This window comes from Saccopteryx bilineata, chromosome 7 (assembly GCF_036850765.1).
Source record: "Saccopteryx bilineata isolate mSacBil1 chromosome 7, mSacBil1_pri_phased_curated, whole genome shotgun sequence".
NCBI classification, from domain to species: Eukaryota; Metazoa; Chordata; class Mammalia; order Chiroptera; family Emballonuridae; genus Saccopteryx; species Saccopteryx bilineata.
In genome coordinates, this window is record NC_089496.1 from 13,149,571 (window position 1) to 13,165,332 (window position 15,762).

At 37.9% G+C, this 15,762-nt stretch overlaps 1 non-coding gene across 1 annotated transcript; it reads right to left on the minus strand.

Moving 5' to 3' along the window:
* Positions 1–15,087: 15,087 nt before the first annotated feature.
* TRNAT-UGU (transfer RNA threonine (anticodon UGU)) lies at positions 15,088–15,163 on the minus strand. The gene has a single exon. It is a non-coding gene; the product is annotated as a tRNA-Thr (tRNA).
* Positions 15,164–15,762: the final 599 nt, after the last annotated feature.

Genomic DNA, 15,762 nt, shown 5'->3' on the forward strand with positions numbered 1-15,762 from the left:
AATTTCTGAATATTGATTTTATATCCTGCCACATTGCTGAATTCATTTATTAGTTCCAGTAGTTTTTTGACTGAGACTTTAAGGTTTTCTATGTTCAGTATCAAGTCATCAGCAAATAATGAAAGTTTTACTTCTTCATTTCCAATTTGGATGCTTTTTATTTCTTCTTCTTGTCTGATTGCTGTAGCTAGGACTTCAAGAACTATGATGAATAAAGGTGGTAAAGGGGGGTACCTTCCTGTTCTTAAGAGGATTGCTTTTAATTTTTGCCCATTGAGTATGATGTTGGCTGTGGGTTTGTCATTTATGTCCTTTATCATGTTGAGGTATGTTCCCTGTATTCCCACTTTGCTAAGATTTTTTATCATAAATGGGTGCTGGATTTTATCAAATGCTTTTTCTGCATCTATTGATATTATTATGTGGGTTTTTTTTGTTGGTTTTTTTTTTTTCTTTTTTCTGAAGCTGGAAACGGGGAGAGACAGTCAGACAGACTCCCGCATGCGCCCGACCGGGATCCACCCGGCACGCCCACTAGGGGGCGACGCTCTGCCCATCCTTGGCGTCGCCATGTTGCGACCAGAGCCACTCTAGCGCCTGAGGTAGAGGCCACAGAGCCATCCCCAGCGCCCGGGCCATCTTTGCTCCAATGGAGCCTTGGCTGCGGGAGGGGAAGAGAGAGACAGAGAGGAAAGCGCGGCGGAGGGGTGGAGAAGCAAATGGGCGCTTCTCCTGTGTGCCCTGGCCGGGAATCGAACCCGGGTCCTCTGCACGCTAGGCCGACACTCTACTGCTGAGCCAACCGGCCAGGGCCTATTATGTGGTTTTTATCCTTCCTTTTGTTTATGTGATGAATTATGTTGATTAATTTGCGAATATTATACCACCCTTGTCTCCCAGAATAAATCCCTCTTGATCATGGTATTTGATTTTTTCATGTATTGCTGGATCTGATTTGCTAATATTTTGTTGAGAATTTTAACAATTAAGTTCTTCAGGGATATTGGCCTATATATTTTTTTTCTTTGTAGTGTCTTTGCCTGGTTTTGGAATGAGGAATATATTCACCTCATAAAAGGAGTTTGGAAGTTTTCCCTCCTCTTGAATTTTTTGAAATAGCTTGAGAAGGATATGAGTTAGTTCTTCTTTGAATATTTGGTAAAATTCGCCTGTGAAGCCATCAGGCCCAGGACTTTTGTTTGTTGGGAGTTTTTTGATAACTGTTTCAATCTCTTTTGTTGTAATCGGTCTGTTTAAGTTTTCTGATTCTTCCAGATTGATTTTTGAATGATTATATGTTTCAAGGAATTTATGCATTTCATCAAGGTTGTCTCATTTTTGGGCATACAGTTCTCATAGTATTTTCTTACAATCCTTTGAATTTCTGCTGTGTCAGTTGTTACTTCTCCAATCTCATTTCTAATTTTACTTATTTTAGCCTTCTCTCTTTTTTTCTTGGTGAGTCTGGTTAAACTTTCATCAATTTTGTTTACCTTTTCAAAGAATCAGCTCCTGGTTTCATTGATCCTCTGTATTGCCTCTATGTTATTTATTTCCGCTCTGATCTTTATTATTTCCTTCTACTTCTTCTGGGCTTTGTTTTTTATTCTTTTTCTAGTTCTTTTAGATGTAGGATTAAGTTGTTTATTTGGGCTTTTTCTTGCTTCTTAAGGTATGCCTGTAATGCTATGAACTTCCCTCTCAGGTCTGCTTTTTCTGTGTCCCGTAAATTTTGTGTTGTTGTATGTTCATTTCTTTCAAGGAAGTTTTTGATTTCTTCCATGACCTCCTTGTTAACACATTCATTATTTAATAACATGCTATTTAGTTTCCAAGTGTTTGTTTTTCAGTTTTTATATTGTAGTTGATTTCTAATTTCATGCTTTTGTGATTGAAGAAGGTGCTTGATATGATTTCAATCTTTTTAAATTTCTTAAGACTTGTTTTGCGTCCTAACATGTGGTCTATCCTAGAGAATGTACCATGAGCACTTGAAATGAATGTATATTCTGCTGCTTTAGGGTGAAAGGTTCTGAAGATATCTATTAAATACAGTTGATCTAGTGTGTCATTTAAGGCCACTGTTTCTTTATTTTCTACATCGATGTTAGTGGATATAGAAATCCCCTACTATTATAGTATTGCTGTTCATCTCGCCCTTTTTGTCCATCAAAATCTGTTTTAGATATTTAGGTGCTCCTATATTAGGCGCATATATATTTATAATATATATAGTTATATCTTCCTGTTGTAATGCTCCTTCTACCATTATGTAGTGCCCTCTTTATCTCTTAGTATACTCTTTGTTTTAAAGTTTATTTTGTCAGATGTTAGTGTTACTACCCCAGTTTATTTTCTTTTCTGTTTACGTGAAATATTTTTTTCCATCCCTTTACTCTCAGTCTATGTGTATCTTTTGTTCTGAGGTGGGTCTCTTGTAGACAGCATATGTATGGGTCCTGTTTTCTTATCCATTCTGCTACCCTATGTCTTTTTTTTTTAAAGATTTTATTTATTCATTATAGAGAGGGGAGAGAGAGAGAGGGAGAGAGAGAAGGGGGGAGGAGCAGGAAGCATCAACTCCCATATGTGCCTTGACCAGGCAAGCCCAGGGTTTTGAACCGGCAACCTCAGCGTTTCCAGGTTGACGCTTTATCCACTGCGCCACCACAGGTCAGGCTACCCTATGTCTTTTGATTGGAGCATTTAACCCATTTACATTTACGGTTACTATTGAGATGTAGTTGTTTATTGCTATTTTATTCTTTAAATCTGTAATCCTCTTTTTCTTGACTTTTTTCCTTTGCTCTTTTTACAGCAAGCTCCTTAACATTTTCTTCAGTACTAGTTTGGTTGTAATGAATTCCTTTAGTTGTTTTGTTTTTTTTGTTGTTGTTTGTTTTTGGTTTTGTTTTTTTTTTTTGTCTGCAAAGCTTTTTATTTCTTCTTCAATTTTAAACGATAATCTTGCTGGATAAAGAAGTCTTGGTTGTAGGCTCTTGTTTTGCATCACTATGAATATTTCTAGCTATTCCCTTCTGACCTCAAGTGTTTATGTTGAAAAGTCGGATGTCATCCTTATGGGGGCTCCTCTATAGGTAATTGACTTCTTTTCTCTTGCTGCTTTTAGTATTTTTTTTCTTTATCTCTTAACTTTGGTATTTTAATTGTGATGTATGTTGATGTAGGCCTCATTGGGTTTCTCTTTTCCGGGACTCTCTGTGCTTCTTGAAGTTGTGTGACTTTTTCCTTCATTATTTTAGGAAAGCTTTCAGCTATGATTTCTTCAAACAGGTTCTCTATCCCTTGTTCTTTCATTTCTCCTTCAGGAACCCCTATAATGCAGATGTTATTTCTCTTCATATTGTCACAGAGTTCTCTTATAGTTTCCTCAGTGTTTTTGAGCCTCTTTTCTTTTTGCTGCTCTGTTTCCTTGTTTTTATTTATCTTGTCCTGTAATTCACTGATTCAATCCTCTGCTTCATTCAGCCTGCTGTTGGTTCCTTCTAGTGTAGCCTTCATTTCTGATATTGTAATTGTATTTCTGATTGATTCTTTTTTATGATTTCAGTGTCATTTTTGATGCTTGCAATTTCTTTATTTAGGTGCCCATTAAGTCCATATATTGTAGCTCAGAGATCCTTAAGCATCCTAACAATCATTACTTTAAACTCTGCATCTAGTAATTTGGTTACTTCCATCTCATTCAGTTCCTTTTCTGGGGATTTCTCTTGTTGATTCATATGGATTGAATTCCTCTGTCTTCCCATTTTTTTGTGGTTTGCAAGATTGTTAGGGTTGTGAGTCTGAGGTTGGTATATGGAATGTGGCTCTAGGTCTTTATCCCTCAGCCTCTGCTGGTTACTCGGGTTTTAATTCTCCTAAACTAGTATAGCTGCTTAAAAGTTTTAATTTTCCTGCTGTTTATTTGCTGAGCCCAACAGGGAGCTTCTGTGTTTAGGAGAGGTGTAGTGGGTGTATCTTTTTCTTTGGCCCCAGTTGAAACTCTATCCAGGAATGTAGTGGGTGTGACCTCTGAGAACTAGAAGGTATGGTCTGCCCAGTTACTTTCCCAGGGCAGGGCTCATTCTCTGTATCAAAAGGCGGAGGTGTATCTCAGGTCTCTCCGGAAACCTGGGTCACTGCCCCTCCCCTTTACTTCCTCCTTTCTGAATGGCCTTTCATGCTGATTGGAGCTGGAGACCTTTTTGGAGGTGGGTCACCTGGCTTCACGTCAGGCTTGTGTTGGATGGAGGTGGCGACCCTCCCCTAAGCTATGGTTGCCTCGGCACTGGAGACCCATCACCGTTTGTGTTCCTGTGCTTTGATCTCCCCACTCTCCTCATGCAAGACCAGTCCTCTCAACTTTCCTCACCCCTGGAGCACCAGGCAAGTGGACTGTGAATGATATTTTCTGTGCTGGCCCTTTAAGGCTGCAATCTCTTCATCAGCTGTTTCCCACAGATAAAAATCCTGCTCTTCTCTCCACTCAATGCTGTCAGGCTGTCTCCTCCAGTCTCTGTGTTTCTAGGCTGGGGCTCTGGTCCTGGCACTGAGGACCCCTGCCATTCAGGGGTCTCTCTCCTCATAAAGAGAATTCCTCTAGACCCTCACCCTCCCCTCCCTGCTGGGAGCAGGGGAGTCCCCACCATACCCTCGCAGTTCTTATTAAGCTCAGTGTGTTTTGTTCTGTTCTCGGTTTTTGAGTTCTGTTCTTTTAGTGCAATGTTGATTTTTCACAATGATTGTTCTTAGATTAATTTGTAATTCAGTTTGGTCTCATGAGGTAGCAGTTTGTATGTCTGCCTACTCTGCTGCCATCTTGGAATCCCCCTCAGTTCTTTAATATTAGAGGCTTGAGAAAAAAAAAATCTCCATGGTTTCTTCTGTATGTTCAAGTTACAAGAACTCATCTATTATTTAAACGAAGGTCCAAATCTCTGTCCTGGACATTTTGAGTTACTTAAGGAATTGTTAGTGGAGTCCGGAATTTCCCTAACTCTGTTCCCCATAATTTTGTAATTCTACCACTAAGTGCCACTGGTAATAGAGTTCTAAATATTTAATCATAAAAACAGCAATTTAACATTAACTTCAACGGCATATAGAGGATAAAAGTGATTCAAGTTTAAAGCATGTTAATATGTTTCATATGATCATGAGCTTGTTCAGAAAGCTTGCAACATCTTTAGTGCAGTATTAAGTTTTACAATTTATATTTATGAAAGCCTATTGAGCAGTGCTTTTCCTATTTCATTCAAATTTTTCAAGTTGACATTAGTGAGTACACTTTCCTTCAGATCACACCTATCATAGTACATGACTTGAGTCCACAATTTAACTTCATATTGCATTACAATTTCCTTTTCTTCTTTTGATATATTTAACAAAGGTGGTGGAATTACTCAACCACATTTTTGAACATTAAGGATAACTCTCATTATTTAAGACAAATTTGAGAACCGAAACTCTACTAACCATAAGAATGACTTTAAAAGTGACTCACCCAATTTGGTGGTCAGTCTATTCTTTACAAGTTAGGTTTGAATGGAAAATTGAGAAAGCAAAGGACTATTAATAATGACAGGAGGTGGGTGTATAAACAGGTGTAGTAGATTGTGGTGACAGAGATGTGAAATTGCTACAGTTTTAAAGAACCACATCCCCATTTTTTTGTCACCTTCTCAGCAAATAGTGGTTTTTGATTCGGAAAAAAAGATGTACTGATGAGATAGACGAGACCATCAGAATTATTTTCAATTAAGAGAGTGAAAAGATTTCAATATAAAAATTTAGGTCTCAAAAACCAGAATGAATATTCTTTGTTCGAATCAAAATTTTATACTAACCAAACATTTTCACAAGCATTTTTAATGATCGTGACCAGAAAGTTTTTCTTTCTTACATTCAGGAAGTTATCAGGTCTTTCTCCCATAAATATACTTAATTGTACCCTCCTTTCTCTGTCTTCATTGTTGCTACCGAGCTGACACCATGGTCATTTTTTACCTGGATGACTGTACTGCCTCCCAGCTTCTTGCCTGTTTCCAACACTGAATCCCTGTTCTGCCAACAAATTGACCTTCTAAAACACATATCTGATCATGGCCTTCTTCTGTCAAAAAGCCGTCAATGTATTCCCATTGCCTTGAGAATAAAATTCAACCCTGTAGCGAGACACACAAGATTCTTTACAGTCTGACATTTGCCCTGGAATTCAGCCTTATCTGTGAGGATGCTCCTCCTCTAACTTAAACCCTTGGGCATGCTGACCTACATTTTATTTCCCCGAATTCACAGTACTTTCTCACCACACTTCTCTGCACACTCTCCTTCTGTTACTTGGAATGGCTTATCATCTAGGAAACCCTTACTCATTTTTTAAGACTCAGCCATCTCCTTCCTTTATCTTGAGTCACTCTTCAGTTGGGTGTTAGGCCAGTTTGTTCCCGTGCATGTCTCACTGCAAACTTCACTCTCTTCTCATTGCGGTTCATCATTGCACTTGTCCATTTCCTAGAGGGGAAGGACTTTATCTGGTTCACTTTTTTTTTCCAACATTTAGCATGATGCCTGGCACAGAGTGGGCCTTCTGTAAATATATGTTAAATAACCAGTGTGTAAATAATTCAGGAAAGAAAAGTTTAACATGGAGCAACTTTAAAATGGAATTAATTATAACAATCATTGGTTCAGGTAGTTTCTGATGCTGTTGGAGCTGCTACAGTCTACAATTGAAAGGCCCAAAAGGGTACAGGAAAGGTGTAGAAAATATGATATACTAATTAAAAATAAGTTTTTTGACAGTAACAGAGAAAGAGTCAGAGAGAGGGACAGATAGGGACAGACATACAAGGAGGGAGAGAGATGAGAAGCATCAAGTATTCATTGCAGCACCTTAGTTGTTCAATGACTGCTTTCTCATATGTGCCTTGACCGGAGGGCTACAGCAGAGTGAGTGACCCCTTGCTCAAGCCAGCGACCTTGGGCTCAAGCCAGCAACCATGGAGTCATGTCTATGATCCCACGCTCAAGCCAGCTCAAGTCAGATCATGTCTATGATCAGCGCTCAAGCTGGTGAGCCTGCACTCAAGCCAGCAACCTCGGGGTTTCGAACTGGTGTCCTCTGTGTCCCTGTCTTATGCTCTATCCACTGTGCCACTGCCTGGTCTGGCCTGATTTTCTGCTTGACTAAAAGGAACCACACAAAACAACAACCACCTTCCCTGATACTCTTTTATTTTACTTGGAAAGAAAAGGTAACCTTCCCTCATAATTTTGTAAATTCATAATTTCTCTTTTTCTCATGCTACAGTTATCGTTGGCATCTTAACTCTCTGTAACCCTTTCAATCCTAGTTAAAACAGAAGCAATAACTGCAGTTTAAACTTTTTACAGTGTAGGCTCTTAAAACATGTCTATAAAGTTATTGGAAATTTTACTTATGTATTCACAATGTAATTCTGTGAAAATGCAAGTTCCAAAACAGTATATTTCACAGAAAGAAACAACAGGCAAAGCAAAGATGAATCCCCACAAACTTGGACATCCAAGAAATACTTCCTTATTTCTCTATATGCCAGACATTCTGTGAACTTAATTTCTATATAAGCCCCAGAAGAAAAGCTGTAATGAGAGGTGACAGAGATTTAATTGAAATCTATTTTTTTTAATTTATTGATTGATTTTAGAGCGAGCGGAAGGGAGAGAAGACAGACTGACAGAAACATCGACAGACAGAAACATTTATCTGTTTCTATAGGTGTCCTGCCTAAGGATCAAACCCACAACTTTAGCCTATGGGACAATACAACAGAGCTATCCAGCCAGGGTAATTTTAGTCAATTTGGACTTCTCTTTCCGTCTTGAAGTCTATGGCCTGACGTAGTAGTCCCTGGGAGTTAGGTGTAGAGAGAAGAGGTGTTTGGACCTTACTCTCATTATCTAACTAGCTATATCACAAGTGTTTTTGTAAAACATGAACAAATGACAGGGTACACCTACCACCCACACCCAGTGGAAAATTATCTGAAAATGGCTATGGTAGATATATGAGATACTGAAAGCAAAAGTGATAGCATACTCCTCTACCAGAACCAAGTGATCTATTTTATCATTAAAGCCCCAAAGCATTTGACATGCCCTCTGAGAACCTCAAATTAATTTCAAATAAGTTTAAAATGTTATACAAGGTTAATGCATGTAATGAGTTCTACATAAATTAAACTATTGTACAAAGTTCTATGTATGTAACGCTGGATTGAACAGTAAAGTTAGAAGTAGGTGAATTTTATTTCTAGGAAATCATGATTCCAAACAAATTCCATAGGTTTCAAAGGAAAATAATAATAATTTTGAAGTACACAAAAATATAAGCCCACTCAGAACAACATATGTGTCAGGGTAGTTTTGTATATAACAAAATAAATCAGAAAGATACATTTTGAGGTATTTTCACTGATTTTTTCAGCAGCAAGATCACTGATGATTTAATAATTTTCCCTTCATCCCTCCCCCATTTTCTATATTCTATATTACATATGTATTGTTTTTAGAATAAGAATAACTAAATTGCATTTCTACATCTTGCTTTTGAGGGTCTTGTTACTGAGACAGCAGGGGTTACATGTGTGCGTGAGTGTGTGTTTGTGCAGGCGCATACCTGATAAGTGTGCGGGTAGTATGAGGGCAAACTATATTCTAGTGTGATAGAGAGAAATTCAAGTGATGATGGAAAGGGGGAGGGCATGCCAGAGGAAAGGAGAGGCAGGTGAAGTGGAGAGGGCAGACCTTGTGCCGAGGGAGCGGCTGTTACTCATCGCCAGCTGACTCTTGCAACATAAGACTAAGGCTCTGTATCAAGTTTTCATGAGAAGCCTCATATCCAGGTTTTTATGTGTAATTTTGCAATGTTGCAAATAAGTTATTTTCTATTCATCGACACTGTAACTGCTAAACAAATTTGTCTGCAGATGTGACTTCCAGGCAGCACATTTGGAGTTCTGCTCAGACCTGTTTGTCCATACTTTTGTGTGTGTGATGCACAGACAGAGACAGAGATGGACATAGACTTTGCTGTTGGTAGAACAGGAAATAGGGATGTGAAGAGAAATCCCAGGATGTGGAGAATATTTGGTGGGAAGCACAGAAGGTGGCTGGCCAGGCTGCCTAAGCCCCGATCTGCTGGTGTAAGTTCCTTTAATACAGGAGTGTAAAGTCTTTGTATCCCTGGGCCTGGCACTGAGGCTGATGCAGAAAGTGCCTAAAATTTTTTTGTTAAATGAAGGAGTGAATGAAATGCAATCCCAGGCTAAGGGTGCACAAAGGTTTTCTGTGGGGAAAGAGGGCCTGAAGATAGAATTACTGGATAGAGCTAGCTTCTGGATCTTTAGTTTCCTTCATTCTCCTTCAGACTGATCTGAGATCTCTGCTATGTGCTACTTTCTCCTTTCTCAGTTCCCCCTCCGTCATGGCCTTCCCTTCTCTCCTACATCATGAAAGAAAGGCCTCCCCCTCTCAGATGTTCCAGCACCTCTGCACTGGGGTGCAAGAACCCCTCAGTGCCAGATGAAAAAATAATTCGAATTAATGGTGTACACAGTGAGGGGGGGAACAATTATAATAATCCTTTTGAAACTAAGAAGGTTTTCAATTTTTTACTCTTAAAAAATTAAAGGAGGAATTGAGTAGCCAGTTGCTGACTGCTGAAAAATAATTTTTAATTATACATTAGTATGTAATTTCAGTTATAACTCTAAGAGGTTCAACTAATTGCAGGCTATTGTTGTAATGAAATTCCTCTCAGCCCATCTTCTCATTTATGTAAGTTTTTTTAGAGCTTACATTAAAAAAAAAAAGAATAAAGTCTGTGTATAATTATGGCAGTAATATTAACCCATAGATATATAAACCAATTGAAGAAAAAGCCCCATTATCTCATTAAAAGATACATTTACAATAAAATTTTAACTTTCTATACCTAACATTTATATTTTTAGTGTTTTTTTAAAATTTATTTATTTTTATTGATTTTAATTTATTGTGTTTACTTTGATTCTAGTGTTGCCCCAAATGCACCCCCCCTCCCCCATATTCCCCTCAATATCTCCCTTGCATCACTCCCCATAACACCCTCCCCCCTTCCCTTCAGGTTCATCTCATCCTATCATCCCCTTTCCCTCTGTCCTTTTTTCCTCTGGCCCCTTTGATCCCTCCTCTGTCTCAATTCTGTTCCTCAGTTTACATTGTTCATTGGATTCCTCAAATGAGTGAGGTCATACGATCTTTTTCTTTTTCTACCTGGCTTATTTCACTTAACATAATAGTTTCCAGGTTCATCCATGTTGTCGCAAAAGATAAGATTTCCTTCTTTTTTATGTCCCCATACTATTCCGTTGTATATATGTACCACCGCTTTCTAATCCACTCGTCCACTGACGGACACTTGGGCTGTTTCCAGACCTTTGCTATTGTGAACAATGCTGCCATAAACATGGGGGTGCATTTCTCCTTTTGAAACAGTGCTATGGTGTTCTTGGGGTATATTCCTAAAAGTGGGATAGCTGGGTTAAAAGACAGTTCAATTTTTAATTTTTTGAGGAATCCCCATACTGTTTTCCACAGTGGCTTCCCAGTCTGCATTCTCACCAGCAGTGCAGGAGGGTTCCCTTTTCTCCACATCCTCGCCAGCACTTATTCTGTGTTGTTTTGTTGATGAGCCCCATTCTGACTGGTGTGAGGTGATATCTCATTGTGGTTTTAATTTGCATTTCTCTAATGATTAGTGATGTTGAGCAGTTTCTCATATGCCTATTGGCCATCTGTATGTCCTCTTTGGAGAAGTGTCTATTCATTTCTTGTGCCCATTTTTTGATTGGAATATTTATCTTCCTGGAGTTGAGATTTACAAGTTCTTTATAAATTTTGGTTATCAACCCCTTATTAGATGTATTGTCGAATATGTTCTCCCATTGTGTAGTTTGTCTTTTTATTCTGTTCTTATTTTTTTTAGCTGTCAAAAAGCTTTTTAGTTTGATATAGTCCCATTTGTTTATCCTGCCTTTTATTTCACTTGCCTGTGGAGATAAATCAGCAAATATATTGCTGCGAGTGATGTCAGAGAGCTTACTGCCTATGTTTTCTTCTAAGATGCTTATGGTTTCACAACTTACATTTAAGTCTTTTATCCATTTTGAGTTTATTTTTGTGACTGGTGTAAGTTGGTAGTTTAGTTTCATTTTTTTTGCAGGTACCTGTCCAATATTCCCAACACCATTTGTTGAAGAGGCTGTTTTTATTGCACTGTATGCTCTTACCTCCTTTGTCAAATATCATTTGTCCATAAAGTGTGGGTTTATTTCTGGGTTCTCTGTTCTGTTCCATTGATCTATATACCTGTTCTTATGCCAGTACCAAGCGGTTTTGAGTACAGTGGCCTTGTAGTATAACTTGATATCAGGAAATGTGATACCTCCCACTTTATTCTTCCTTTTCAAGATTGCTGAGGATATTCATGTCCTTTTTTGGTTCCATATAAATTTTTGGAATATTTGTTCTATATCTTTGAGGTATGTCATTGGTATTTTAATTGGTATTGCATTGAATTTATAAATATCTTTGGGTAATATAAATATTTTAATGATGTTTATTCTTTTTAACCATGAACACAGTATATGCTTCCACTTGTTTGTATCTTCCTTGATTTCTTTTATCAATGTTTTACAATTTTCTGAGTATAGGTCTTTAATCTCCTTGGTTAAATTTACTCCTAGGTACTTTATTTTTTTGTTGTTGCATTAGTGAAGGGGATTGTTTCCTTAATTTCTCTCTCTGACAGATCATTGTTGGTGTATAAAAATGCCTCTGATTTCTGAATATTAATTTTATATCCTGCCACCTTGCTAACTTCATTTATCAGGTCCAGTAGTTTTTTGACTGAGACTTTAGGGTTTTCTATATACAATATCATATCATCTGCAAATAATGATCATTTTACTTCTTCTTTTCCAATTTGGATGCCTTTTATTTCTTCTTCTTGTCTGATTGCTGTGGCTAGGACTTCCAGGAATATGTTGAATAAGAGTGGTGAAAGGAAGCACCCCTGCCTTGTTCCTGATCTCAAGGGGATTGCTTTTAATTTTTTCCCATTGAGTATGATGTTGGCTTGGGCTTGTCATAGATGACCTTTGTCATGTTGAGGTATGTTCCCTGTATTCCCACTTTGCTGAGAGTTTTTATCATAAATGGGTGCTGGATTTTATCAAATGCTTTTTCTGCATCTATTGAAAATATCATGTGAATTTTCTTTTTCCTTTTGTTTATGTGATGAATCATGTTGATTGCTTTGCAAATATTGTACCAGCCTTTCCTCCCCAGAATAAATCTCACTTGATCATGGTGTATGATTTTTTTCATATATCTCTGGATCCAGTTTGCTAATATTTTGTTGAGGATTTTTAGCATCTAAATTCATCAGGGATATTGGCCTATAATTTTCTTTTTTTGTGTTGTCTGCTTGTTTTTGGAATCAGAATTATACTCACCTCATAAAAGGAGCTTGGAAGTCTTCCTTTCTCTTGAATATTTTTAAATAGCTTGAGAAGGATGGGAGTTAGTTCTTTGAATATTTGGTAGAATTCACTTGTGAAGCCATCAGGCCCAGGACTTTTCTTTGTTCAGAGTTTTTTGATAACTGTTTCAATCTCATTTGTTGTAATCAGTCTGTTTAGGTTTTCTGATTCTTCCAGATAAATTTTTAAAAGATTATATGTTTCAAGAAATTTATCCATTTCACCTAAGTTGTCTAATTTTTAAGCATACAGTTCTCATAGTATTTTCTTACAATTCTTTGTATTTCTGTTGAGTCAGTTGTTATTTCTCCACTCACATTTCTAATTTTATTTATTTGAGTCCTCCATCTTTTTTTCTTGGTGAGTCTGTTTAATGGTTCATCGATCTAGTTTACCTTTTCAAAGAATCAGCTCCTGGTTTCATTGATCCTCTGTATTGTTTCTTTAGCCTCTATGTCATTTATTTCCACTCTGATCTTAATTATTTCCTTCCTTCTACTCCCTCTGGGCTTTACTTACTGTTCTTTTTCTAGTTCTTTTAGCTGCGGGGTTAAGTTGTTTAATTGAGCTTTTTCTAGCTTCTTAAGGTATGCCTGTAATGCTATGAACTTCCCTCTCAGTACTGCTTTTGCTGTGTCCGATAAATTTTGAGTTCTTGTATGCTCATTATCATTCATTTCTAGAAATTTTTAAATTTTTTTCTTTGATCTCATTGTTAAACATTCATTATTTAATAACATACTATTTAGTTTCCAAGTGTTTGCATATTTTTTAGCTTTTCTGTTGTGGTTGATTTCTAGTTTCATGCCTTTGTGATCAGAGAAAATGCTTGATATGATTTCAATCTTCTTAAATTTGTTGAGACCGCTTTTGTGCCCTAACATGTGGTCTATCCTAGAGAATGTACCATGAGCACTTGAAAAGAATGTATATTCTGCTGCTTTAGGGTGAAAGGTTCTGAAGATATCTATTAAATCCAGTTGATCTAGTGTGTTCTTTAAGTCTGCTGTTTCTTTGTTAATTTTCTTCCTTGAGGATCTATCTAGTGATGGTAGTGGGGTATTGAAATCCCCTACTATTATAGTATTGCTGTTGATCTCACCCTTTATATCCATCAATGTCTGCTTTATATATTTAGGTGCTTCTATATTAGGTGCGTAGATATTTATAATGGTTATATCTTCCAGTTGGATTGCTCCTTTTATCATTATGTATTGACCTTCTTTATCTCTTACTATAGCCTTTGTTTTAAAGTCTAATTTGTCTGATATAAGTATTGCTACCCCAGCTTTTTTTCATTTCCATTTACATGAAATTTTTTTTTCCATCCTTTTACCTTCAGTCTATGTGAATCTTTTGTTTTGAGGTGTGTCTCTTGTAGACAGCATATGTATAGGTGCTGTTTTCTTATCCATGCCACTTATCCACCCTATGTCTTTTGATTGAATCATTTAATCCATTTATATTTAAGGTTATTATTGATATGTAGGGTTTTTTGGGGTTTTGTTTTTGTTTTTGTTTTACAGGGACAGAGAGAGTCAGAGAAAGGGATAGATAGGGACAGACAGACAGGAACAGAGAGAGATGAGAAGCATCAATCATCAGTTTTTTGTTGCGACACCTTAGTTGTTAATTGATTGCTTTCTCATATGTGCCTTGACCGCAGGCTTTCAGCAGACCAAGCAACCCCTTGCTTGAGCCAGCAACCTTGGGTCCAAGCTAGCGAGCTTTTTGCTCAAGCTGGATGAGCCTGCGCTCAAACTGGCGACCTCAGTGTCTCGAACCTGGGTCCTCCACATCCCAGTTCGATGCTCTATCCTCTGCGCCACTGCCTGGTCAGGTGATATGTAGTTGTTTATTGCCATTTTATTCTTTAAAGCTGTATTTCTCTTTTGCTATATTCTTTTCCTCCTTTGGTCTGTTTACAACAGACCCCTTAACATTTCTTGCAGCATTGGTTTGGTTGTAGTGAATTCCTTGAGTTGTTTTTTTGGTCAGGGAAGCTTTCTATTTCTCCTTCAATTTTAAACAATAGTCTTGCTGGATAAAGAAGCCTTGGTTGTAGGCTCTTGTTCTGCATTACTTTGAATATTACTTGCCATTTCCCTTCTGGCCTCAAGTGTTTCTGTTGAGAAGTCGGATGTCATCCTTATGGGGGCTCTTTTGTAGGTGATAGTCATTTTTTCTCTATCAGCTTTTTTTTTTTTTTTTTTTTTTGCATTTTTCTGAAGCTGGAAACGGAGAGAAACAGTCAGACAGACTCCCGCATGTGCCCGACCAGGATCCACCCGGCACGCCCACCAGGGGTGACGCTCTGCCCCCCAGGGGGCGATGCTCTGCCCCTCCGGGGCATCGCTTTGCCGCGACCAGAGCCACTCTAGCGCCAGGGGCAGAGGCCAAGGAGCCATCCCCAGCGCCCGGGCCATCTTTGCTCCAATGGAGCCTTGGCTGCGGGAGGGGAAGAGAGAGACAGAGAGGAAGGAGGGGGGTAGAGAAGCAAATGGATGCTTCTTCTATGTGCCCTGGCCAGGAATCGAACCTGGGTCCCCCGCACACAAGGCCGACGCTCTACCACTGAGCCAACCGGCCAGGGCCTCTATCAGCTTTTAATATTTTCTCTTTATCACTTAGCTTTGGTATTTTAATTATGATGTGTCTTTGTGTAGATTTCTTTGGATTTCTCTTTAATGGAATTTTCTGTGCTTCTTGAACTTGTGTGACTTTTTCTTTCATCAATTTAGGGAAGTTTTCAGCTATGATATGATTGAACAAAGTCTCTATCTCTTGTTCTTTCTCTTCTACTTCAGGAACCCCTATGATGCAGATGTTATTTCTCTTCATGTTTTCACAGAGCTCTCTTAGAGTTTCCTCAGACATTTTGATTCTCTTTTCTTTTTGCTGCTCTGCTTCCATGCCTTTGTTTATCTTGTCCTCTAATTTGCTGATTCGATCCTCAGCTTCATCTATCCTGTTTTTAATTCCTTCCATTGTGTTCTTCATTTCTGATTTGTATTTGTCATTTTTGACTGATTCTTTTTTATTATTTCAATGTCCTTTTTTATACTTGCTATCTCTTTATTTATGTGTTTGTATGACCATCTATTGTTGTTCTAAGATCTTTGAGCATCCTAACAATCATTATTTTATTTATTTATTTATTTAATATTTTCTTACAGAGACAGAGAGAGAGAGA